This window comes from Somniosus microcephalus, chromosome 14 (assembly GCF_052327205.1).
Source record: "Somniosus microcephalus isolate GS21.2 chromosome 14, FLI_Smic_1.0, whole genome shotgun sequence".
NCBI classification, from domain to species: domain Eukaryota; kingdom Metazoa; phylum Chordata; class Chondrichthyes; order Squaliformes; family Somniosidae; genus Somniosus; species Somniosus microcephalus.
The window spans coordinates 62065756-62091371 of NC_141000.1; the positions used below are offsets into that span (position 1 = coordinate 62065756).

The following is a 25616-nucleotide window of genomic DNA, read 5'->3' on the forward strand; positions in this document are numbered from 1 at the left end:
ATGATGTTCAAAAGATTGTCAGTAGACTCGGTCCTTCATCTAATAAAACATGCCACAACATATTCTTTGCAACCACAACCATGAATAATTTTGTTTTTGCTGGTTCAAGCAGAACATCATCTGTGGTTCAAAGTGGGTTGTGATTACAATTTGGAGCTTTGTAAAGTGGCTTTGCAGCAATGCACAAGAAAACCTTATCACTTCCTTTTATTATCACTACGGCTAAAGACACAGAATCACTCAGAATGCTAACTTGTAGAAGGATTTTCATAGTAACAAGCTCATTAATGTGCTGCTTGATAAGTTATTTTGCAGCTAGAGGCATCTTCCTAGCTGATGGCTGTGTAGGTGGGATCTTGGGGTCAATTTGAAGATGCAGAGTGTCTTTTAAGTCCCCCTCTCCTTTAGAGATCATTCTGGTACTTGGCCAAACATCTTGTTTTGATGAACTCTTTGATCATCAAAATGTTCTTGTGATTTACTGTTAGATGTTGTATATGTTGAATAACCTGCATTTGGTCTACCTCTGCTTGGCACTACTTGAAACTCAATATTGTGATTGTTGTTGTTGGGGATTTTAATACTCATCTTTACTCCAATGGCTGGATTTGTTTTGTTGAAAATAAGCAATGAAGTGGTAGAATCCTGACATCCTCTGCCACTTGGATCATCAAACAGTCTCACATATCCATCCTCAGATAGAGATACATTCACAGTAATATCACAATCGAGCTGAGATCTGATTTGCTTGTTGTTTATGAGCATGTCAGCATGTCATTTCTTAGCATGTTTTCCTACAGATCCACAACTTCAAAATAGAGAATGCAAACATCCAACAATGATGGGCAGGAAAAGACCAGCTGGATCTTCATTTGAGCCACAGATAGCTTTAAATAACATGGCCAATTCTCCTGTCCCCTTCTTCCTGGTGTGCCCGAAGTGAGATGTTGGTGACCCGGCCTATGGATGGCCTAGTTACACCCTTAACATAAGTCTGACCCTGACAAGGACATGCAGTGGAAACTGGAGCTGACAACTTTCTGGCTACTATTGGAAAACATCAGCCCAAAGGGCTTACAGTTTATTTCAAGAGCTATCCAAAATTTCATTAGAAGCTTACATTGAATTTTGAACTCAAAATTGTTTCATCTTGCTAATAACCGTCTCTGCATCAGTCCTGTCTTCATCTGTCTCAATGTGAAGACCATCAAGTATCTTCAGTGCCTCTTTGCCCATGCAGAAAACTAGTGTATCAGTTGTAACATCTTTGCATTGCTTAATGAGATGTGATGAAATAACCCTGTTCAAAATTCTCTTAAGCTTTTCCATTTTCTGGTTAGATTACCCGCTATCTCTAGTTTTGCTGAATGATACAATTTGATTAGTCCATTTGCAGAAAGGTCAGTGGCTGTATGCCTGGTGCTTAACATTTTAACTTTCTATTTAAAATAACTTTTCAGCTGATAAAATCACATCAAACAATTTACAATACAACAAAAACAGTATAGTATCTGCGATCTCTTTAGAGTACTTACCTGAAAACCATGTGGAGCTGTAGGAAGTTGGATTTCCTGGCTTCAAATGTTATTTTCTTTCTTTGTGTAATGCCTTTTACAACATTGTGGAAAATTCTGTGAGTTATTTCCAATTCTGACATCAGATAGTGTTCGTTATTAACATCAGTTGATAACCAACTAGGAAAGATCTCAAAGCTTTAAAATGTAAAGGGATCAAAATTCCATGACCCTTCCAGCACATCCCACCGTAATTCCGACAGGAGCACGCCAGACAAAAATTAGGCCGGATAGTTCCCAAGGGTTTCCGTGGGGCTTTGTAAGGCTAGGATTCTCCACCCAAACCAACAAAGCCGCCAGTGTAGGAGAGGACATGTCCGGAGGCAGGGACTCTCACATTTGGGTGAGGAGCACTTGCATGTTCTATCGAGGAGGTGATGGAGGTCATAGCGCTGCCTCCACCAGGATTTACAGCCTCTCTGCTATGGCAGCAGCATGGGCATCTGCCCAAGTTGGGCAAATACAGTGAACTTCGTCTGACTTTACAAACTTTGGTGAGATTAACCCTGGAGGTCAGTGGCAGGCAGATACTGACATTTACACCAGGTTCAAAGGCCTGTGCATTTTCAGCCCCCAGGGTGTGCTAATCACCATTTCAGTAGATTTTAAGTATCTGTTAATTATACCAACATTTCCCAGGTCAGAGGGAACAATCAGGGAACTTTCTGTATTCAATGACAGATACAAAGTTACACTAATATTACTACATAACAACAGAAAATGCTGGAAAAACTCAGCAGGCCAGGCAACATCCGTGGAGAGAAATTAGAGTCGACGTTTCGGGTCTAACCCTTTTTCAAAACTGGAAAGGAAATGAAATAGATCGAAGGCAGGGCTGCGATAGAACAAAAGAAGTAAAGAGACATTAAGAGGTATTCAAAACCAGACGAGATGGTAATAGGACAAGTGGAGACAAAAGACGGCTCAGATTAGGTGTGAAGTGTACTGGCAGGATGAGAGACAGCTGCCATGTGGGAGAGAGAAAAAAAAGGAAAGGGGGGGAGAGAAAACCCAAAACAAAGGGCTGGAAAAAAATATATAAGTAAAAATGTAATAGGGGCCGAGGTTATGATCTGAAATTGTTGAACTCGATATTGAGTCTGGAAGGCTGCAAAGTGCCTAATCGGATCATAACCTCGGCCCCTATTACATTTTTACTTATATATTTTTTTCCAGCCCTTTGTTTTGGGTTTTCTCTCCCCCCCTTTCCTTTTTTTTCTCTCTCCCACATGGCAGCTGTCTCTCTGCCAGTACACTTCACGCCTAATCTGAGCCGTCTTTTGCCTCCACTTGTCCTATTACCATCTCGTCTGGTTTTGAATACCTCTTAATGTCTCTTTACTTCTTTTGTTCTATCGCAGCCCTGCCTTCGATCTATTTCATTTCCTTTCCAGTTTTGAAAAAGGGTTAGACCCGAAACATCGACTCTAATTTCTCTCCACGGATGTTGCCTGGCCTGCTGAGTTTTTCCAGCATTTTCTGTTGTTATTTCGGATTTCCAGCATCTGCAGTATTTTGCTATCGTACTAATATTACTACAGCTGCTTGTTGCCTGCAGTCAAATAGACTTCTGATACTCACTATCAAGGTTCACACATGAATAAAGATGACTTGGGTGAAGTACATCTGACACCTGTTGAACCACAAGGAGTCAACATCTCAATATCAGTGAATTACCCTTTGGTCCCACAATGAGCAAGAAATAGGTTATTACACTTTTAACATCTACACTATTTTTGGCAGAGATGAGTGATTTTTGCACCACATATCATTAATCCTTAGACCGCCAGCAGTCCAAGGGATTCCATTCTAGGGTGGTGGTGATGAGTAAGAGAAAAAAGTGTTTAATTTTCTAACACTGGGTTTTTTGGATTAATATTATTGTTATGAAACTATTTTTGATCTTAGTTAGATTTTAAACTTTGTTTCAGCATCACAATGTTAGTCAGAAACTGACAGTGCTAAGTGGATCCTGAGCCTTAATTAGCATCGCGCCAATATTGAAAGTATTTTCAGACAATGTGAACGGAAGGTAATTGCTCCCTGGATGCATATTACACTGAATTAATGGAAGGTAACTGGGTTCTCTTACCTTGTCTGACCTCATCCGTCATTAAATTTCTTCTGACATTGTCTCCAGGCGCACAGTCTGGTACCAATGGTATTTACATTGGTACCTACCTCCTACTATTCTCATTGTGCAGCTAATGGGAATTCTGCGCTGTTCCATCCTGAAACAGAGCCCCCTTCCTGTGCCTGCAGCAGAATTTCTATGGCCTAGTCTGTATTGCAGAACTCCTTTCAGGCACTGAACCATCAAAAAAGTTTGCAACCTTGAAATGTAAGAAACCAGGATACCTGGCCACTTTAAGCTGTTGCAGGCCTCCAAATCCTGCAGCAGCACCTGATTGCCTGCACTGTTGTCATATGGAGAAGGTGTGCCCCCTGGAGTAGCAGTCAGGGCTAACTACCTTGCTGCCATCTCATTCTGAAGCACTTCCACTTTATCAGCCTTCAAACAGGAATTGGAGTGTTATGGTGATCCAAGATTTGTTCTTGTGCCTGTACATTTATGATGCCAGACATTGGGTTTTACCAAGCATTTCTGTTACCCAAACAATCTTTGCAAAGGCTAAAAAATTAGATATTAAAAATATTAGCTTTTGCAAAAGCTATCAACAGTTTTGTCCCCATATGTGGCCACTGTAAGTTGCCACACACCTTTAAATTTATCCATAACACTTTCTAAGCAGCCCAGGGCATCTCCCGCCCACCAAGTAAATAAAGCTAGTGCTAATACCCTATTGGAAAACTACCCCAGTGTATCATCATGTTGATAAACACTGCAGTATGGCCATTTTCCAACATTGTTTAATTCTAGTAAATGAACTGCAATAGTTGCATCTGTCTGTATTAGGAAGCACTTTTAATAAGGCATTGTCACCTGTGTGTATGGCCCATAATACCCTAAGTTTCTGTGCAGCAACTTCTACTGTGTATGAACTTACGGGAAAAATCACAGGGACATATTTCACTTAGTTCAAGGTAAGCCAGACTCTAGAACAAGGGGGAATGCCTAAATTTGGTGGAAAGACATAGATCATAAAGCACTTGTAAGTAAATGAGTTTCATGCTCCTGTGGTGCATTCACTTTATTTCTAATACCATTCTTAGATAACATCCCAAATATTTTTCTCAGATCATCTCAGAAGATCACCTCTCCCAAGCTATTACTGTACTGAAATTCTATTCACCAACTCACAGATTTCACTGTATTGACCTATTCAGATTCCTGATCGACCATACCCACGACTAAGATTCATAGGGGGAAAAATTCAGTTGGTAGCGCCACCCGTTAGCGCCTTAAGAGGGCGCTAAGTGGGGCGCAAACCAACTAGTGCCCGGGCACGGCACTGCCCACACCTCCCGCAAAATTCAGAGGGAGGTTAGTGGTGGCGTTAACTGGTAGCGCTGCGCCGCTGGTGATGACATCATTGGTGTGCGCAGCGCCCTGCTTATGCCCTGGCCGCAATCTTCGGGAGCGCCCCCTGATTTACCGCTGGACGCTATGTCCGACAGGGTCAGGGGGACGTACCTACAGCCGGGGAGGTGCAATTTAAAGGCGAGGTGCGGGGCGGCCATTTTTGTTGCTGGCCGCCTGCCAGCACCTGCCTGCGATCCCATCCCCGGCCTCCTGAATCACCCCCCCCCCCCCCCCCCGCGGAGTGCCGGCTGCGCTCCAAGAGCCTGGCACTTCTCTTGAGTGCCGGGCTCTTTTGCCTGCATTCCCGATCCCCGGGGGCCCAGCTGGGCCCCAGGCCGCACTGCACAAGGCCCCTCCCCTTTAAGAAGGGGAGGAAGGCCTGCAATACTGCGGTGCGACGTGCCGCAGCGCATGGCGCTGCAACACGTAGTGCCGTGATATTCACTCGCAGCGCCCCAAGAGGGATGTGGGGCACTTCCAGTAGTGCCCCGCTTCCCTCTTGGGGCGCAACCACTCAATTTCCGGCGCGGGGGCGCTAATTTTTCCGGTGTGCTAATTTTAGCGCCCCTGTGAAGTTAACGCCTCAGTTGGGGCGCTACTCAATTTTTAGCCCATAGCGTGCTAAGCAGCAAATGGTTTCCTGCTATTAAGCCCATTTCTAACCAATTAGTGATGGAATGAGGATAAAGGTAGAACGGGATAGGGCCTAGCTGGAAGTTAGATTAGGGTTAAGCTGAGCAAGGATTAAAGGCTGAGGAAAGGGGAAAGATCAGGGGAAGGTGAAGCAGGGTTGGAGGTCGGGGAAAGGAAGCAGGTAGAACATGATTAGAGGTTGGGGAGAGGAGGACAATAAAGTAGGGTTATAGGCTGTGGAGCGAGGGAAGGTAGAGAAGGGTTAGAGAATAGGGAGGAAGGATGGCGATGGAGCGTAGAAGGAGGCAAGACGAGAGTTGGAGGCCAGGGAGGGGAATGAGAGTTGAAGGCTGCCATAAGATAGCACAGCAGGGCAGTCGCACTGATACAAGCAGTGATGCCAGTATAGTAAGCCGAGCCAGAAGAGAGCTGGGGAAGGGGAGGAAGAATCAGGGAGAGGACAAGAGGGGAGGCAGTGGAAATGAGTGGAGAGAATGTGAAGAGAGGAATGAGAGAGTGGGGGAAAGGGAAGAGAAACAGAAGGTAAAAAGGGAGAGTAAGGGGGTGAAAGAGAGAGATTTTCTAAATATATGCACACCAAGATACATAAGAATGGCACTGGGTGCCGGTCTTGGCAATAATTCCTTCCTTTCTGTGAGATTGAGAATTCATTGAATGGAAACTCACAGATGCAAACATCTTATCACCATGTGACAATGCTTTATAGCATCTACATACAGCGTCAATATAAGTTCCCTGCTTCAGTGCTTATTTTATTTTTGTAGCAAAGCCACAAACTTTGGCAAAAATATTCAATTGTTATGTTTTAATTTAAGTGTTGCCAATTAAGGGCTACTAAAGCTATAACAATTTCTAAAACACCAGCATAATATAAATAATCTTAACTTATTTGTTGTCAGTATAAACGTTTCCATTCAAGAGGCTGTCATTTTGATGAAGTGCATCACCATGCCATCGCTCACTCTCCAGCCAGACATGTCGCGGCCCTGAAGGCTGCCCATCCCTTGCAGCTCAATGTGAATTTTCTCCCCACTGGTGGAGGATTCTTAGCTCTGGTTGTAGAGGCACAGCACATCCCATAGCTTGCTCAGCAACATGTCCACCACATACAAATGTGGCAAGACTGGAGCCAACATTTGCCATTCTTCACTCAGGGGAACAGTGCAAGGGCCAGAGAAGATTTTATTTTACACTTTGCTCACAGAGCTCCATTACCTGAGAGAAGTGGAGTCCATCTATATATTTGATAAAACACTAGCGGTGTCTTTCCAGCACTGCGTGTGGGCCAAAAGGAGCATGAGCGCTTCCTCCCAGTCCCCCAAGCTAACCTGCTTCCCTCCCTGCGATCGGACATCCCCCCCACCCCGATCAGACCGCCCCTCCCCACAATCAGCCCCCCACGATCAGCCCCCCACGACCAGCCCCCCACGATCAGCCCCCCCACGATCAGACCCCCCACGATCAGACCCCCCCACGATCAGACCCCCCACGATCAGACCCCCCACGATCAGACCCCCCCACGATCAGACCCCCCCACGATCAGACCCCCCACGATCAGACCCCCCCACGATCAGACCCCCCACGATCAGACCCCCCACGATCAGACCCCCCATGATCAGACCCCCCCACGATCAGACCCCCCCACGATCAGACCCCCCACGATCAGCCCCCCCACGATCAGACCCCCCACGATCAGACCCCCCCACGATCAGACCCCCCACGATCAGACCCCCCCACGATCAGACCCCCCACGATCAGACCCCCCACGATCAGACCCCCCCACGATCAGACCCCCCACGATCAGCCCCCCCACGATCAGACCCCCCACGATCAGACCCCCCCACGATCAGACCCCCCCACGATCAGACCCCCCACGATCAGACCCCCCACGATCAGACCCCCCCACGATCAGACCCCCCACGATCAGAACCCCCACGATCAGCCCCCCCACGATCAGATCCCCCACGATCAGACCCCCCCACAATCAGCCCCCACGATCAGCCACCCCCACGATCAGCCCCTCATGATCAGCCACCCCCACGATCACCCCCCAACGATCACCCCCCCACAATCAGCCCCCCATGATCAGACCCCCCCACAATCAGCCCCCATGATCAGCCACCCCCACAATCAGCCCCCACGATCACTCCCCCCACGATCAGCCCCCCACGATCAGCCCCCCCACAATCAGATCCCCATGATCAGCCCCCCCATGATCAGCCCCCACGATCACCCCCCCACGATCACCCCCCACGATCACCCCACCCACGATCAGACCCCCCACGATCAGCCCCCCCACAATCAGATCCCCATGATCAGCCCCCCATGATCAGCCCCCACGATCACCCCCCCACGATCAGCCCCCCCACGATCACCCCCCCACGATCAGCACCCCCCACGATCACCCCCCCACGATCACCCCCCACGATCAGCCCCCCCACGATCAGCCCCCACGATCAGCCCCCCCACGATCAGACCCCCCACGATCACCCCACCCACGATCAGACCCCCCACGATCAGCCCCCCCACGATCAGCCCCCACGATCAGACCCCCCACGATCACCCCACCCACGATCAGACCCCCCATGATCAGCCCCCTCACGATCAGACCCCCCCACGATCACCCCCCCACGATCACCCCCCCCGATCACCCCCCCACGATCACCCCCCCATGATCACCCCCCCACGATCAGCACCCCCCACGATCACCCCCCACGATCACCCCCCCCACGATCAGCACCCCCCACGATCACCCCCCACGATCAGACCCCCCACGATCACCCCCCACGATCAGACCCCCCACGATCACCCCACCCACGATCAGACCCCCCATGATCAGCCCCCTCACGATCAGACCCCCCCACGATCACCCCCCCACGATCAGATCCCCATGATCAGCCCCCCCACGATCAGACCCCTCCCACGATCAGATCCCCGTCCATCCATCGGACTCCCCCACGATATCACTGACAAACCACCCCCCCCCGATGATCACTGACCCCCAAACCCCATCTCTGCCCCCAATCTGTCTCTGTCCCCCTGTGATCACCCCCTGACCCACCAAGCCACTCTGTAGCCATCTCTACCCCAAGGAGCAGGAAATCTACCTGCTCCTGGGCTGCGACCTCTGCAGCAGTTTCTCCGCCCGGCCGGGAGCCAAGCCTGTCAATCAGGGCGGGGACGCTGTTGAAAAAATAGCACACACACTGTGGAGTCAGAACTCCTCCCCACCCTGGCTTGGAAATCCCGGCCCAGCAAATATTGGGGCGTGAAACTCCAGAACAGCCAAGGCCCAGGTGAAATCTTCAACTCTGTGCCTCAAGTAGAACTGAAATCTCAGGCTCCAGAACAAAGGAAAGTCTGTCCTCTTTTTAAAAAATTGAACAATTGTACTTTAGTGGGTTTTTTCATGTTTCTTTTATGTGTATTTTTTTAATGTGTTTGTTTATTTGAATTATTATTTTTAGCTATTTGTAATGACCTGAGTGAGAAAGGAAAATGGCAGTGGAAAGCTGTTTGAAAATAATATATTTGAATGATTTGATTGGTTCGTCTTGCACATGTTGGTAGTTCCAGGTTACTGGATTTGGAAAGAAATTTGAGTGATTTGATGGGTGGTTTTGTTGTGCCTGTTTGTTGCTGATTGGTAGCTATTTCTACCTGTCCAGTGTTGTTTTATTGCTTTGCATTTAATCAGTGTGATATTTCAGTATCATTAGTTTAACAAGTCATGATTTTTTTGCCCTTGTAAAGTTTTATGAAAGACATATATTAATTTAATATGACAGAGTTGCTATCCTGGTTCCCTGCCAGAGCTGCCATTTTGAATGTGTGATCTGTCGCTGCATCTTCCTACCCCACCCACATTTTACCCTTTTTCACTGAAAGTGGGACCAGCTGGGTTGTAATGGGACGCCAGCAATTCTTTACAAAAATGACATTTTACATTAAAAGAAAATGCCCTATATAGATTAGGATGACGGTAGAGTGTGTGTCTTCATTAAAAACACATGCAAAGCTTACTAATCATTTCAAGTTCGGCTTTAAAAAAGTGGATAGCTTTTCCATTACAAAGCTTTGTGTAGAAGCGGTATTTTGTGAAAAGGAATTGAGAATGAACTATATATAAATGTATTCATTTATTTTGAGTATTGATTCTGTTTCTCCTCAGTGCAGGTTTGTGCTCTTGAAAGATGTTGGAATGTGAAAAAATTTCCCGATGTACTGACTAAATAGCAAGACTATCACAGGACCCCTATTACAGAATACATGATTAGTTCAATCCCCTGAGTAAATGATCAGAGCGCTGACTGGTTCTGTGTTTTATTGATTTGATTGTAGTGATTAATGACCCCAGAGGGAGATGGTGTCTGGACACTAACAGACAGTTTTCAGTGATTGGAATTTCAATACACCTAAAGAGATGAGAATCTTTTCTTTTGTTAGTTTTCCTAGGCTGTGTGTCCAGGCTATTAAAACAGCTCTCCAGATGAGCGCTGGAGACCAGTGGTATTATTATCACTGGAAAGGAAGCCTGGTGACAGATTGCGATTGTAGGTCTTTTCAGATTGAGATTGTATGGGGGGGAAAATTCGGTTGGTTAGCACCTCCTGCTAGCACCTCGGGGAGACGCTAACGGGGTGCTAGGAACTTAGCGCCCGAGCGCGGTGATTTTAGCGCCGCTTGTGAAATTGACCAGTCGTTTTGTGGCGGCACTAAACACTATCGCCATGATCTCCTGCACCCGCAGATCGTGATGTCAGTCAAACGTGTAGCGCCCCGGACTGGATATTGAGTCGCGCCCCCTGCCTTAGTGCTTGCCGCTAGGAACGACAGATAGAGGGGAACGTTTTCAAGTCGGGATGGGGCTGGGGGAGTGCTATTTAAAGGCGCTTCCTGACTTTTCTTGTCATTAAAATGTTTGGTTTTAACGCTGTCCTAAGGAGTTTTGGCCCTCAGCACCACCTTTGAGGTTCCTAAGCGCCAAGCTCTTTCCCTGGGCTTATTCATTAGTGCTTCCAACACAATTGCTTTTGAGGGCCCTCCAGGCCGAGATTCAAGGCTGCAATGAGCAGGGAGTGGCTGGCCAGCAAGATGGCCCCTCCCCTTTAAGAACTGGATGGCGCCAGTCTGTCTGGCTTCCATGATAACTGGCATCACCTGAGCTTCGGTAGCGTTCTGAGGTAGTGCCCCGCTCCCTGACGTTTGCGCCTTAAGAGAGGTGTGTAGCGCCTGATTTAGCGCTCAAATCACCTCCAAGGGCGATAGAGGCAAATTTTGCAGTCGGAGGCGATAATTAGCGCCGGGTGCTAAACTTTGCGCCCGGCCGATATTAGCTCCCCAAAATGGGCGATACCTAATTTTTCCCCCTACTAATTTTAGGTGTATTTAAATGATTTCACTGATTCTCATTTATTAAACTAATCAGGTGAATAACCAGCTTTTCAATAGCAAGTGGGAAAATTAAACTTTAATCCTTACAACTTGGAAATATATAAGTGTAATGCCTTCTGAAAATAACTCCCTTTACAAATAATCAAATATTGTAATGGCAAATAGAAGCTGAATTTATCTTGAAATTGGCCAAGTCTTTATTTGCCATGATAAATTAGCTAAATAACACACTTGACTCTGAACTTAATCCATGCCCACCTCAAAGGTAAGTTTGATGCTGGTGGTATTGTGATGCATTGTACAAACTAGTGGCAGATTCATAACCTATTGCATCCTAACTGACACATTCTAGCCGAGGCTTTCTCCCACTAGTTTTCCAGTGGATCTGGGGCAAATGGTGGGAGGCAGTGTTTGGGGATATGCTCCACTGCATCCCTATCAATTCGCCCTTTTTTGGAAGGTGGGCCCAGTGTGCCCATTTATTTGTGGGGTGGGGCGTATGAAAAACGTATTAAAATGAATGAAACACAAGGTCGGGGGTGGGGGTGGGGGGTAATTTTCATCATCTTCACTGTCTGGGTGGTAATATGGCCGAGCGGATTGCCCGCCTGTTTTATAACCTGCCCAATTTTCATCCCATGAATTTTGTCTAGGCTGAAAATCAGGTGGGTTTTACAATGGGCGGGCGTTCCGCGATGCCAGATTACCTATCCAGCTGGTGAAGGTAAAAATGTATGTTTCTTGCCATTTGTCGTGTTTGAACATTGGACAGCAAGACCACCTATTAGGCCCTGCAATTCAGCATTCAAAGGTTGGTGGAGGACGACTTTGGAGGTTTCTTCACAAAGGGGTCTGTGCAACTGTTCAGCAAACCTGGCTGTGCACTGGTTCCAGGAGAAGCAGCAGAATTTTGAAAAAAATGATTTTCAGGAAGCTTAGAGTCTTCCTTCTTCGCACTGTGGTAGGCCTCCTAATTTTTGGTCTCAGTTCAGGGCAACTCCCTGGCAGAGGCTGGGTAGCCTGTGTTCGACCCTGGGGCTGGAAAGGTTCAGCGAGAATCTCCTTGGTGGGTGAAAGTCATCATCTGTTTATGCAGCTGCCATTCTAACATTTTAGGGGTATTTTTGCATTTGTTTCTTTCCTTTCCAACTTTTCCCTCAGATTGTTTTCCCTTTACGCCTCTTTTCTTGAAGCAATCTCCCATCAGCACCTTGCACAAGTTGCAATTTTTATGACTGATGGGATCACCACAGTCCAACCCAATCCTGTTCTGACCAATATTTGAATTTTCTTGTTGCACTATTTTTAGTGCACCAAATAGCCCATTCACTTAAATTCCTGTCTCTGCTAGTTTAACAGAGTCGCTAACCCATTTATTTTAAGACAGGAATTTACAAAAACATTTTAACTGATGCATTAAATCAGTGCACACAGGAAATTAAACCCCTTAGTATCTACACATATATGGGTAGATTTTCTTGCCTCCCCCAACCCAGCGCTGGATGGGAGCAATGCCCCATTGGGATTTCCTGTACTTGGCCACTTATATGGAGATAGGCAGCCTGGAGGTCCCAAATAGAATGGACATCCAGGGGTGGGGTGAATGGAAACACTTAAAAAATGTTCACCTTTGCTATTATAGTTCTAACAGAGTGTCAACAAGATCATTACCTTGTGAGTAACAAAGAGGTAGCAATATCCCTGCTATGTCTCCTTTTCAGGCTATCTTTATACATGTGATCAGTTGGTTGCTGAGGATTATTCTCAGAATTTGAGGCACTAGATTCTGTGGTTTAATTCTGCAGAATATCCTTCATTGTCTTTTTAGTTGCAGGGCTTGTAGTCTTTCTCTCCTTGTTCTTGTAAGGGAATGTATTAACAGGAACAATGTCTTAGGATGAAGACCCCTCAGGAAATGAAAGATCAGTTTGAACTATATTGTGTTGTTGATACTATGATGCCTGAAATGGCATTCTTGTAGCTACCCATTGTTGAGGGAGCTGGATTTTGGCACTAGATGTAAATGGGATTAAATCATTCACCAGAACAGGTGGGTTTAGTTAGGATATCTGCTTGTAAATGTTACTCTGATTCGCTGAGCTGAGCAATGGACATCTTTTGTTTTCTTGAAAGTTAAGAGCCGAAGACTGAAGACCCCTTGGGGACACAAATCATAAAATGCCAAGCTATGGTCATGGTGACTGGAGACAGGAATATTGACCTGGTCCTGTGCTCCCATAATTTGATTATCCATGGGTGATGACTGAACATGCCCTCTAGGAATTGTTGTATTACTTAACACACTCAGTCCTTGTTCAGTATTGTCATTCTGGTCACATAAAATCATTATCAACCTTCTTAGAATATTGAACATGACAAATTCTGTCTCTGAGAAACCATGTGGTACCATGGCAGAATTGCTCTGTTACTGGCTACTACAATTGATTTTTAAAAAGCGATCAATCAGGCACTAAGTCACAAGGGGTAGAATTTTCATGGGGGCTTTCCCAAGTTCCCGCCATAAACGTCGATGGAAGATCAGCAGAAACCCTGGAGAAATGGCGTAAACACCCATTTATGCCATTTCTCCCAGGTTTCTACAGATCTTCCATTGAAGTCAAGGCAGGAGATTGGGAGAGCTTCCACGGATATTTGACCACCTTGTGATGTGCAGGATAGAGATTTGTTGCATCTGTTTCATCAGGCTGAGCTGTTGGGGTAATTCTTTACAATTCTGTAACTTGAACTACACTCTCCATGTATTTACTGACCACCATCGGACCTCCCCAACCACCATCAGACCTCCCCAATGACCATCGGACCTCCCCAACCACCATCAGACCTCCCCAATGACCATCAGACCTCCCCAACTACCATTGGACCACCCCAACCACCATCAGACCTCCCCAACCACCATCAGACCTCCCCAACCACCATCAGACCTCCCCAGCGACCATCGGACATGCCCAACCACCATCAGACCTTCCCAACCACCATCAGACCTCCACAACCACCATCGGACCTACCCAACCACCATCAGACCTCCCCAACCACCATCGGACTGCCCCAATGACCATCAGACCTCCCCAACCACCATCGGACCTCCCAACCACCATCAGACCTCCCCAACCACCATCAGACCTCCCCAACCACCATCGGACCTGCGCAACCACCATCAGACCTCCCCAGTGACCATTGGACATGCCCAACCACCATCAGACCTCCCCAACAACCATCAGACCTCCCCAACGACCATCGGACCTCTCCAAAGATGATCGGACCTCTCCAACGACCATCAGACCTCCCCAACGACCATCAGGCCTCCCCAACAACCATCAGACCTCCCCAACGACCATAAGACCATCGCAATGATCATCAGACCTCCCCAATGATCATCAGACCTCTCCAACCACCATCGGACCTCCCTAACAACCATCGGACGTGCCCAACCACCATCAGACCTCCCCAACCACCATCGGACCTCCCCAATGATCATCAGACCTCCCCAATGATCACCAGACCTCCCCAATGATCACCAGACCTCCCCAACCACCATCAGACCTCTTGAACCACCATCAGACCTGCCCAACCACCATCAGACCTCCCCAACCACCATCAGACCTCCCCAACCACCATCAGACCTCCCCAACCACCATCAGACCTCCCCAACCACCATCGGATATGCCCAACCACCATTGGACCTGCCCAACCACCATCAGACATCCCCAACCACCATCAGACTTTCCCAACCACCATCAGACCTCCCCAACCACCATCAGACCTCCCCAACCACCATCGGACATGCCCAACCACCATCAGACCTCCCCAACCACCATCAGACCTCCCCAACCACCATCGGACTTGCCCAACCACCATCAGACCTCCCCAGTGACCATCGGACATGCCCAACCACCATCAGACCTTCCCAACCACCATCAGATCTCCCCAACCACCATCAGACCTCCCCAACGACCATCAGACCTCCCCAACGACCATAAGACCGTCCTAATGATCATCAGACCTCCCCAATGATCATCAGACCTCCCCAACCACCATCAGACCTCTTGAACCACCATCGGACCTGCCCAACCACCATCAGACCTCCCCAATGATCATCAGACCTCCCCAATGATCACCAGACCTCCCCAACCACCATCAGACCTCTTGAACCACCATCTGCTCCCTCGACCACCATCGGACCTCTCCAACCACCATCGGACCTCTCCAACCACCATCGGACCTCCCCAACCACCATCAGACCTCCCCAACCACCATCGGACCTGCGCAACCACCATCAGACCTCCCCAGTGACCATCGGACATGCCCAACCACCATCAGACCTCCCCAACAACCATCAGACCTCCCCAACGACCATCGGACCTCTCCAAAGACGATCGGACCTCTCCAACGACCATCAGACCTCCCCAACGACCATCAGGCCTCCCCAACGACCATCAGACCTCCCCAACGACCATAAGACCGTCGCAATGATCATCAGACCTCCCCAATGATCATCAGACCTCTCCAACCACCATCGGACCTCCCTAACAACCATCGGACCTCCCTAATGATCATCAGACCTCCCCAATGATCACCAGACCTCCCCAATGATCACCAGACCTCCCCAACCACCATCAGACCTCTTGAACCACCATCGGACCTGCCCAACCACCATCAGACCTCCCCAATGATCATCAGACCTCCCCAATGATCACCAGACCTCCCCAACCACCATCAGACCTCTTGAACCACCATCTGCTCCCTCGACCACCATCGGACCTCTCCAACCACCATCGGACCTCTCCAACCACCATCTGCTCCCTCGACCACCATCGGACCCCTGGCCGCCATCGGATCCCATCCAACCACCATCTGCTCCGTTTTCTGTAAGAGCTGTTAAATTTTCAGTAGCATTTTTTAAAATCATGCTTATCTAGGTGAGAGGAGTCAATACTGGAAGTGGAACTCTTTGGGCTGGATTTTCATTGAGGAGGTGGGTAGCAGGCGGGACTGCAACTTTTGGGGCTATAGTCCCGCCTCCATCGAGTTCTAGCCAACCCACCTGATTTTGACTTGATTGACCTTGTTGAGCCCGCCCAGCAGGCTCAGCAGGCCAATTAAGGGCCACCCAGCAGCAGGTGACATCACAGATTGATATTTCATCTGTCAAGACCTTTTGACAGATGAAATATCAACATTTGTCAGCTGTTTGAAGCTGTCAAACACTGACAATCTGTACTGCAGGTTAATTCCTTCCTCTCAGGATGATTTAGAGATCTCCCCGGAACAGAAAGCTAAATGCTGCAATTTTTGACAGCTCGCAGCCATTCTGCTTTCTGTGCTGGTGAGATGAGGGACTCCCGAGACCTGAAGGAAGGAAGGCTGTAAAGGTAAGCACATGTAAGTAAAACTTCTTTAAACGCTTTACACACACCAAACACACTTACCTCTGCACTCATGCACCCATCACTCACCTGAACATTGGACATCTGGACTCCTCCAAGCCCTTCATCCCGACGGCCCGCCTCACTAACTTGGCGTGGTTTGGAGCTGTCGGGAATCCCACATTTCACCAATGAAAATAGGGATTAGGCTAAAAACTGCCTGTTAACTACCTGTTAACAGGTAGTTAATTGTCACTAATCCCCTTCCCGCCTCAGGGAAGCAGGTCCCAGTGCGGGTCGGGTACCCGTCTCCTTTGAAACTGGCATGGAGGCGGGATGGGTTCATGCCCCCCCGATTTCGGGATTTTAAACCCCCACACGCCTCCAATCCCGCCTCCATGGCCCAATGAAAGTCCTGCCCTTTGTTTTTGTACTTAGAATCAGCATCAAGCACTCACAGGTGAATAAACTACCGGTTAGATACAGAGTAGAGATTTGTCACCAATGAGCCACAGTCCTAACCTCAGAAAAGCCTTTTCTGATCCTTGCCAACTCTTACTGTACCAGTGTGGCACTTCCATTACCCACGCCAGCCATCATAGTGGCAGTTTAGTAACATTTAGTGCCAATTTAACTGAGAATTTTGTTTGGTGAATCATGCCCAATAGGAATTGAGTTAAAACTGCCAAAGTTCATTTACTTAGAAATCTTACAAATATTGGAAAGTGTATACTTTCATCCCATAAGTCCAGGATGGAATCAGAGCATGTCCCGGAGGTAAAAAGATGATGTTCTAACCCACTGTACTGCTTAGTCCTCGTAGCAGCTGTGTTTTTTTTTAATGAAACGTAGTGGAGAGCGAAAAGCCAAACTGATTTTCCCAGTGGAGCCTCTTTCAGCGAGGAGGGTGGGCCTGTGAGGCACAGATGTTTCTGAAACATTGACACCAATGTCACTGTGTGCTGAGCTGAAACAAGATATGCTGGTTGCAAGCTGACAGACCAACATCAATTTTTACCCAGCCGCTAACCTTCTCAAAAGAAATGATGTACATCTGACCCAAAGACAATTTTTAAAAATCATTTGTGTAGCTGTGAGAATGAAAAACAATATTAAAATTTTAAGCAGACCAGATATAAAAATTACAAATTAGAGGGAACTTGCTGTTGTAGATTTATTTCTAGTTTGATATTTAGAGCATCAGAGTATATAGCATGTTGATGTCTACAGCTGTTTCTCATTCACTTTGTTGAACTTGAGCAAGGAGGAAACATCTAGGTGAAGCAAATGGGAAGAGGAGCAAGAGCCAGAAGATGCCCAAAGAGGTCATTTTGTTTTTACTGTACTTTCTTTGTGGGGCCAGGAAGAGCAAATGTTTCAGCCTCCCCTACCCAGGCTCCCCTCCTTCCCATTCATTAGGCCCTCCCAAAACTTACCGAAGTGCCAGGGACCAGTCCTTCGGTACCGACGGGGAGCCTCCTGCCGCCCAACATTCCGATCCTGCCCTTCAGTTTCAGCTGGATAATTGGGGCACAGGTTTAAGCATAAATGAGGTGCTTCACCTCAACTGTATTGCCCCCTTCCCTACCAAAGGTGAAGCAGCCGCCTGCATTCACTAGGCAGGCTTACAAATCAAGAATAATTACTTAGGCAAGGTGTTGAAGAGCAACCAGCACATACTGAACCAGACACAGCATGAATGGTGTAACTACATCTGCTGACTTCATGCTACTGTTAGGCATGCCCCAGTATGAATTGTTTGATGCAGCATAACTAAGGCGTGAAGTGGACAAGTCTTGAATTTTACCCACTTGCATGGATAAAGTGTATAGTCCACCACTGCTGGAATCTGTCTCAAACACTGTCGGAGGGCATTGGTGCAGGAATTCAGAAACAATGAGAGAGTGGGAAGGCAAAATCAGCATGGTGCATTCTCCTGTAAGACATAATTGGAGTAAAACCAAATCATAGTAATATTAGCAATGGTATAAATCTGGACCTAAAAACAAAGAGAGTTTAGGTGACACACTTAAAGAGACTTTGAGTCTTTGAGTTTTTACATGTTAATAAAATAGAAACTTTGAGCTGATATGGCTAAAGTTTTTGTTTTGCAGCTGAATCTGAGAAATGAATAATGATATGAGCTGCTCAGATTTGATCTAGATTCCATGGTATATGATTTGCTTGTCCCAAATAACTCTGAATCTCTCACCATGCAAAATCTACTGCTGGGGTATCGTGCTCCAAATTCTTTCAAGGTTTTAAGCTTCAGTCATCAGCGCATCTGTTTTATAACCGGTATTCTATCTGTTGATCAATCTTCACCACCATCCCACAATAATGTTTGTCTCATTCTTCATATGGAGCACTCAGTGTACACTGAAACAAATTCCATCATTCATTATTTAAAGACCACTTTCAATTTTTCTAAGAATTTGCCTTATCTTTCATTTTTAATGTCAAATACAATATTATTTTATTCCGGCAAGAAGGACAACGCTTTTTAGCTGTATCAAGTCCTGTGAATTATTACAATTCATGAAGCAAAACCATATTAATTGCTTTATGTGATAAGCTGTAACTGAAAGAGTAAAATATACTTTCAGCGCTTTATTTGCCAGAACATAGTTTCCATAGTCACATAGGCTAATTTCAATTAATCTGTTACAAAATTTATAATTCACTTAAATAGGAAATCATTGGTAGAGAAAGTTTTCAGTGTGAACTCAGTTCCCGAAAATGATAAGCAGCAGCCTTTTCTGAAAATGTTGCTGCCACATTAGCCATAATAACATTCATGTTGTAACAGAAGCATAATGAAGATGAAAGTCATCAGGCACAATGAGGTAATTGTTTTACTTGTGTTTACATCCTCTATAAAGAAACATGATAGCATGTCTCTCAAAAAAGTTGCCATGGTGATAACCTCCTTATTTCTTGCTAGATTAATTGTGGCATTTGGGTAAATTCTTTTGAATAGAATGAGAATCGGACGGTTTCTATAATGGCTAGGCGATCCGCTCTGTCACATGACCGCCCATGCTTAAAGACAAAAACTTAACCCACTGTGTTAGGTCTTCTTGGATGATCAAGTTTCATCGTATAAAGCCAATGGCTGGTTATTTACTACCTGTTTGATAACATTTAATTTTCCTCAAGAAATGTAATGCAAGGAGATCTTGCTTAAAAAGTAGAAGACAATCTTCACAGACAAGTGACATCTAAAGATGATCCAGAAGTTTGCCAGCTCCTGATTAATGCCTTGTGTTGAATTTCTTGTCTAGGATACTGTGACAAGATACTGTATCAAAATCCTTATATCAACCTGTGCATTGGAATAAGCCCCATCTATACTATGACATAGATGTATTTTAGGGAATAAGACCAGTTAACTATTTTCTGTAACAAGATTAGTTACTCCTCATTTGTCAGTATCTATGTACAAAAGGAATACTTTGTCCTCTTCACAAGGCAAGGTTTCCTATAAGCATTGTAGAACTTGGCACCTTAGTGGCCTATCTTGTATACAGGACCTCTTTCTGGTCACACCCTCAGTTCTCTTTCTTCTGGCAATGGCAGCAATCCTGGCTGTTGGTGTTAGTCAGTGCATCGGAAAGTCAGAGTTTCATCATACACTAGTTCTTAAATTATTTCCTTTGAGTAATCATCATTTAACTGGGCCTCCAGATTTTAGATGTATCTCTGAGAGATTCCATCATAGTGGTGGCTATGACAGCTGATTAAGCTTTTCCTGGTTTTCAAATCTTTTCCCATTATTTGGCTGCTACAAGACTTGTTGGAAAAATTTGTTGTGTCTTGCTTCAGTCATAACAGTACCTGGCAGATCATAGCGGATTCTAGTATCAATGTTTACAAACTAAAATTATACAGCCATTGCAGCTTCTACAGCAGTCCTACAGATGCATATTGATCATGCAAGGTAAGATATCAGTATCTCCTGAGCAACTCAAACTGTTGAGTTTCATGGGATAGACATATATATGTTCAAGTGATATTCAAGATCTATGTGGTATTCTATCAAAGACAATGAATAAAGTTTATTGATAAATAGATTACCCAAACAAGTACAACTGTGTTTCAATCTTTTTCAAACACTAGAAATATGACCCAAGCCAATAGGGGATAAAGAGTAATGTTGTTGCAGCTGTTCGGTGTGGTCATTCTACATGCAGATTTGCAAAATGTCTGTATCAAATTGGATTTTACCCATGTTGCCTGAGCTTGGGTTTTTAACTTATAGATAGATTCAGCATTTTTCCTCAACAATAAACCAGCAGCATGAAAGCTTATTTAAGATCACAATGGCAATTCAACATGTTAAGCAGTTATACAGAGGTAGTATTTATTGATATATATAATCTCAAACATATCAGGCCATTATGAGAAGATGGCTTCTTGCATCACCTGAGGGTCCAGGTGTCATTCCATTCCATTAGCACAGCAGGAGATTAGACTGAGCAGACATTGGTAGCCACCTGCTCACATATGAAAAGGTAGGTTTTTAACCTTAGGGTGGTAGCGGATTGACAACTTGGTGGGTGAAGCTCCTAAATCATTATCTTAAGGCGGGGTGAATCTTTTCGCTCTTGTAGTCTTTCTCCCTCAGAAACTGAGTGATCTGCATTTTTGCAGCAGAAAGAAGCTGCTTTAAAAGACTGAACCAGCTCAGCTCTGGAATCTTAGCTAGCAAAGGTGTTTATATAGTAACTTGCATATTTATTGTTTTCCATAAATCAAGGAGCGTAGGGTAATTCTTCTCACTGTGATATTGAAGTATTTTGGTGTTAGCTTTTTGATTACTAAACTAACCTGACAGTTTTAAAATGTGTGTATACTTTCCACCATATAACATCGACAGAACTGGTATGACTGAAATTAAATATTGAGTGTTATAAACTAGAATGAAAGATACATTTGGAGCTGTACATCATTTATTCGCTCATGGATATACTTTGATGTGTTTCATTTTTATGCTTGTGACTGAAATGCCCCCGTAGTTCTCAAAGAATAAATATATATTTTTACATTTACATTGGAAAGCTGAACAAAAACAGCAATTTTAATTCTAATGTCAGTTGATAGTGAGATCTCCTATTGCCCCATGGGAATTTTTTCTAACCTCACTGTTAATATTGATTTGAAACCCTCTTGACTTCTCTTATAGATTATGCTATTTCATGCTACTTCTATGTAACGTTCAGTGAAATAAAACCTAGAATCACTGTAGTTCAAATCATATGATGCAGTAACACACAAATTCATGTTACATGAGTCTGTCACTGCCCGGGGATGGTAGCTTCTACCAGCAGGTGTTTCAAGGTCAGAAAGTATCTTGAGCTTCAGATGGTATTGATGAGCTCCATTTTTGCTTTGCACTTCGTATTAAAAGAGCATAATACATCTTGTGGTTCAGATAATAAATGTTGATTAACTCTTTGAACTGTACTCCAATTGTTTAATATGTTATCACCACCCTCCATGCTCCATCCTATATGTCACCCATACACGGAACATAATGTAATGAAAATGCTGTGGTGAATTCACACGTGAATTATAGTTGTATATAACTGTGTACAACATAGTGGACGCCTTGTTATTCCATTGCATTAGACAATCATGAAAAAAATCTTCCACTGATTAGAAGAGAATATTTCTTCTCATATGTTAGTGATATCATAAATAGAGCAGAGAGAGTCATAACTTTAGTTATTTCCAGCAAAATCATTCTTAAAGATTTTACTAGAAATAGCGATCAGGGGGAATATCCCCTCCACATGGTTAATATATTCTCTTTGCTTCCAACAAAAAAGCTTGAGGTGAATTGGACTATTATAACTATTGGCCAGATATTCCGACCCCCCACGGGTGCGTACGCACCCGTCGGGGCCTCGTAAGTGCCGGTTTCAGGCATGCGAAGCGCATGCACTAAAACCCGTCACTTCCGATCTGCCAAGAATCCTCTTGACAGATCCTCCGCCTGCCCGGGAAAAGGGCCTCCGCGGGCAGAGAGTTCCGCTTTCTGCACAACCTCTGCCCGCTGAAAACCTTTAAAAATCTTATGCCTGGTAAAAGCAGGCGTAAGGCCTGCTTTTACCAGCATAAGAGTTTTAAAAAATAATACAATAATTTTTTTTCATTCATTTATAATTAAAAAATACAATTTTTAAAAAGGTAAGTTTATTTTTAGCCCCGTAAAAAACTTTAATTACTTTTTTCAAAACATTAAATTTTTGTTTAAAATATTTAATTTAATGTAATTTTAACTAATGGTGATTTAAAAAAACTTTTTAATGTTTAATTGTGTTTTTTAAGTGATCCCCATTCATACCTTTGACAGATCTATGTGTAGAGACCTGTCAAAAGTGTGCAGGGGGATTCCCTTCTTTAATTGGCTCCCCATAGCCCACGTGATCCCAGGGACACTGGCGAATCTCATGTGCTCCTGGGATACCTGGGCCTCTGCGCACACGGACCAGGAGGGGCCCGGGATCAGAAGTCTCGGGTCCTACGGAGCCAGCAGGTAAGTGTGTAGATTTTTCCCGATCGGAGACATCCGCACGCAGGGAGCCTCCGATCGGAAATTCAGGGCCTATATATTTTGTGACTATTTTATGTCAAGTAATTTACACATCGTTTCAGTATTTTAGTTGTAAAATATTCCTTTATCAATTATTGGCAAAAGGGCATGTAGCTAATGATAGGTTGCCCATGTGATCACTTTGGGAGCTACTCCTGAGTTATTCTTCACTATATCCCAGTTTGACTGTTTCTACCTGCAAAAGACCAACAATTTAATTTGTTCTGGCTTTATGAAGCAGAAAAAGAACATGTATGACAGATGTCAGGTCGAAAATACATCTGAGAATCAGGCTAAATATAGAATGTTCAAAGGAGAAGTGAAAAAGAAAATAAGAGGGGCAAAGAGAGGGTCTGAGAATAGAATGGCAGCCAAGATAAAAGGTAATCAAAAAGTCTTCTATAGGCAAATAAATAGTAAACGGGTAGTAAGAGGAGGGATGGGGCCAATTAGGGACCAAAAAGGAGACCAACGCATGCAGGCAGAGGGTATGGCTGAGGTGCTAAATGAGTACTTTGCATCTGTCTTCACCAAAGAAGAAGATGCTGCCATAGACATTGACGTAAGAAAACTACTAAGCACTTGGTTTGAGTATAAAACAAGGCTTTAATCAACTGTTTCACAACCATGAGTTTCTAGTTACATCACCAGTTCCTGGTTACAAAAATGTCCTGAGCAAGCTGGGCCCACGCCCGAGTATTTATACTTTCCTTGGATGGCGTCACCAGCTGGCCGCCCAGTGTTACCTCATGAGTCATTTCTACATGAATGGTAAGATTCATGACAGACATAGTGAAGGAGGAGTTAGAGGAGATACTGGATGAGACAAAAATTGATATAGAGGAGGTACTGGAAAGGCTGGCTGTACTTAAAGTAGATAAGTCACCAGGACCAGATGGGATGCATCCTCGGGCAATGAGGGAAGTGAAGGAAGAAATTGCGGAGGTACTGGCCATAATCTTTCAATCCTCCTTAGAAACAGAGGTGGTGCCAGAGGACTGGAGAATTGCAAATGTTACACCCTTATTCAAAAAAGAGTGTAAAGATAAACCCAGCAACTACAGGCCAGTCAGTTTAACCTCGATAGTGGGGAAGCTTTTAGAAACAATAATCAGGGACAAAGTTAACAGTCACTTGAACAAGTGTGGATTAATTAAGGAAAGCCAGCATGGATTTGTTAAAGGCAAATCGTGTTTAACCAACTTGATCGAGTTTTTTGATGAGTTAACAGAGAGGGTTGATGAAGGCAATGCGATTGACATGGTGCACATGGATTTCCAAAAGGGGCAGCAAAGTTGAAGCCCTTGGAATAAAAGGGACAGTGGCAGCATGGATATGAAATTGGCTAAGTGACAGGAAACAGAGAGTAGTGGTGAACAGTTGTTTTTCGGACTGGAGGAAGGTATACAGTGGTGTTCCCCAGGGGTCGGTAGTGGGACCACTGCTTTTCTTGATATATATTAATGACTTGGACGTGGGTGTACAGGGCACAATGTCAAAATTTGCAGATGACACAAAACTTGAAAGTATAGTGAACAGTGAGGAGGATAGTGATAGACTTCAAGAGGACATAGACAGGCTGGTGAAATGGGCGGACACGTGGCAGATGAAATTTAACGCAGAAAAGTGTGAAGTGATACATTTTGGTAGAAAGAATGAAGAGAGGAAATATAAACTAAAGGGTACAATCCTAAAAGGGGTGCATGAACATAGAGACCTAGGGGTATATGTGCACAAATCATTGAAGGTGACAGGGCAGGTTGAGAAAGCAGTTAAAAATGCTTACGGGATCCTGGGCTTAATAAATAGATGTATAGAGTACAAAAGCGTTGAAATTATGATGAACCTGTATAAAACACGGGTTCGGCCTCAACTGGAGTATTGAGTCCAATTCTGGGCACCGCACTTTAGGAAGGATGTGAAGGCCTTAGAGAGGGTGCAGAAAAGATTTACGAGAATGATTCCAGGGATGAGGGACTTCAGTTAACCGGATGGACTGGGGTTGTTCTCCTTTAGAGCAGAGAAGATTGAGAGGAGATTTGGTAGAGGTGTTCAAAATCATGAGGGGTCTGGACATTGTAGATTGAGATTAACTGTGCCTATTGGCAGAAGGGTCGAGAACCAGAGGACACAGATTTAAGATGATTGGCAGAAGAATGAAAGGTGACATGAGGAAAAAAATTTCACAGCGAGTGGTTAGGATCTGGAATGCACTGCCTGAAAGGGTGGTGGAGGCAGATTCAATCACAGTATTCAAAAGGGAGTTGGATAAGTACCTGAAGGAAAATTATTTGTAGGGTTATGGGGAAAGGGCGGGGGAGTGGGACTAGCTGAAGTGCTCTTGCAGAGAGCTGGCGCGGGCTCAATGGGCCGAATGGCCTCCTTCTGTGCTGTAGCCATTCAATGATTCTATGTATTAATTGAATCACATGAAAACCCTTCATTTCAGTAACTAGAATCTGCTGAAGGTGTGCAAAGTTCTTAATATTTACATACTTAACTCAGGCTAGAACTGCAAGTGATGGAGA

At 45.1% G+C, this 25616-nt stretch overlaps 1 protein-coding gene across 3 annotated transcripts in view; it reads left to right on the top strand.

Annotated features, from left to right (window-relative positions):
• Window positions 1–25616, top strand: part of lsamp (limbic system associated membrane protein) — a 1225843-nt gene that overhangs the window by 1189076 nt on the left and 11151 nt on the right. The gene's annotated exons all lie outside the window — the stretch shown is intronic.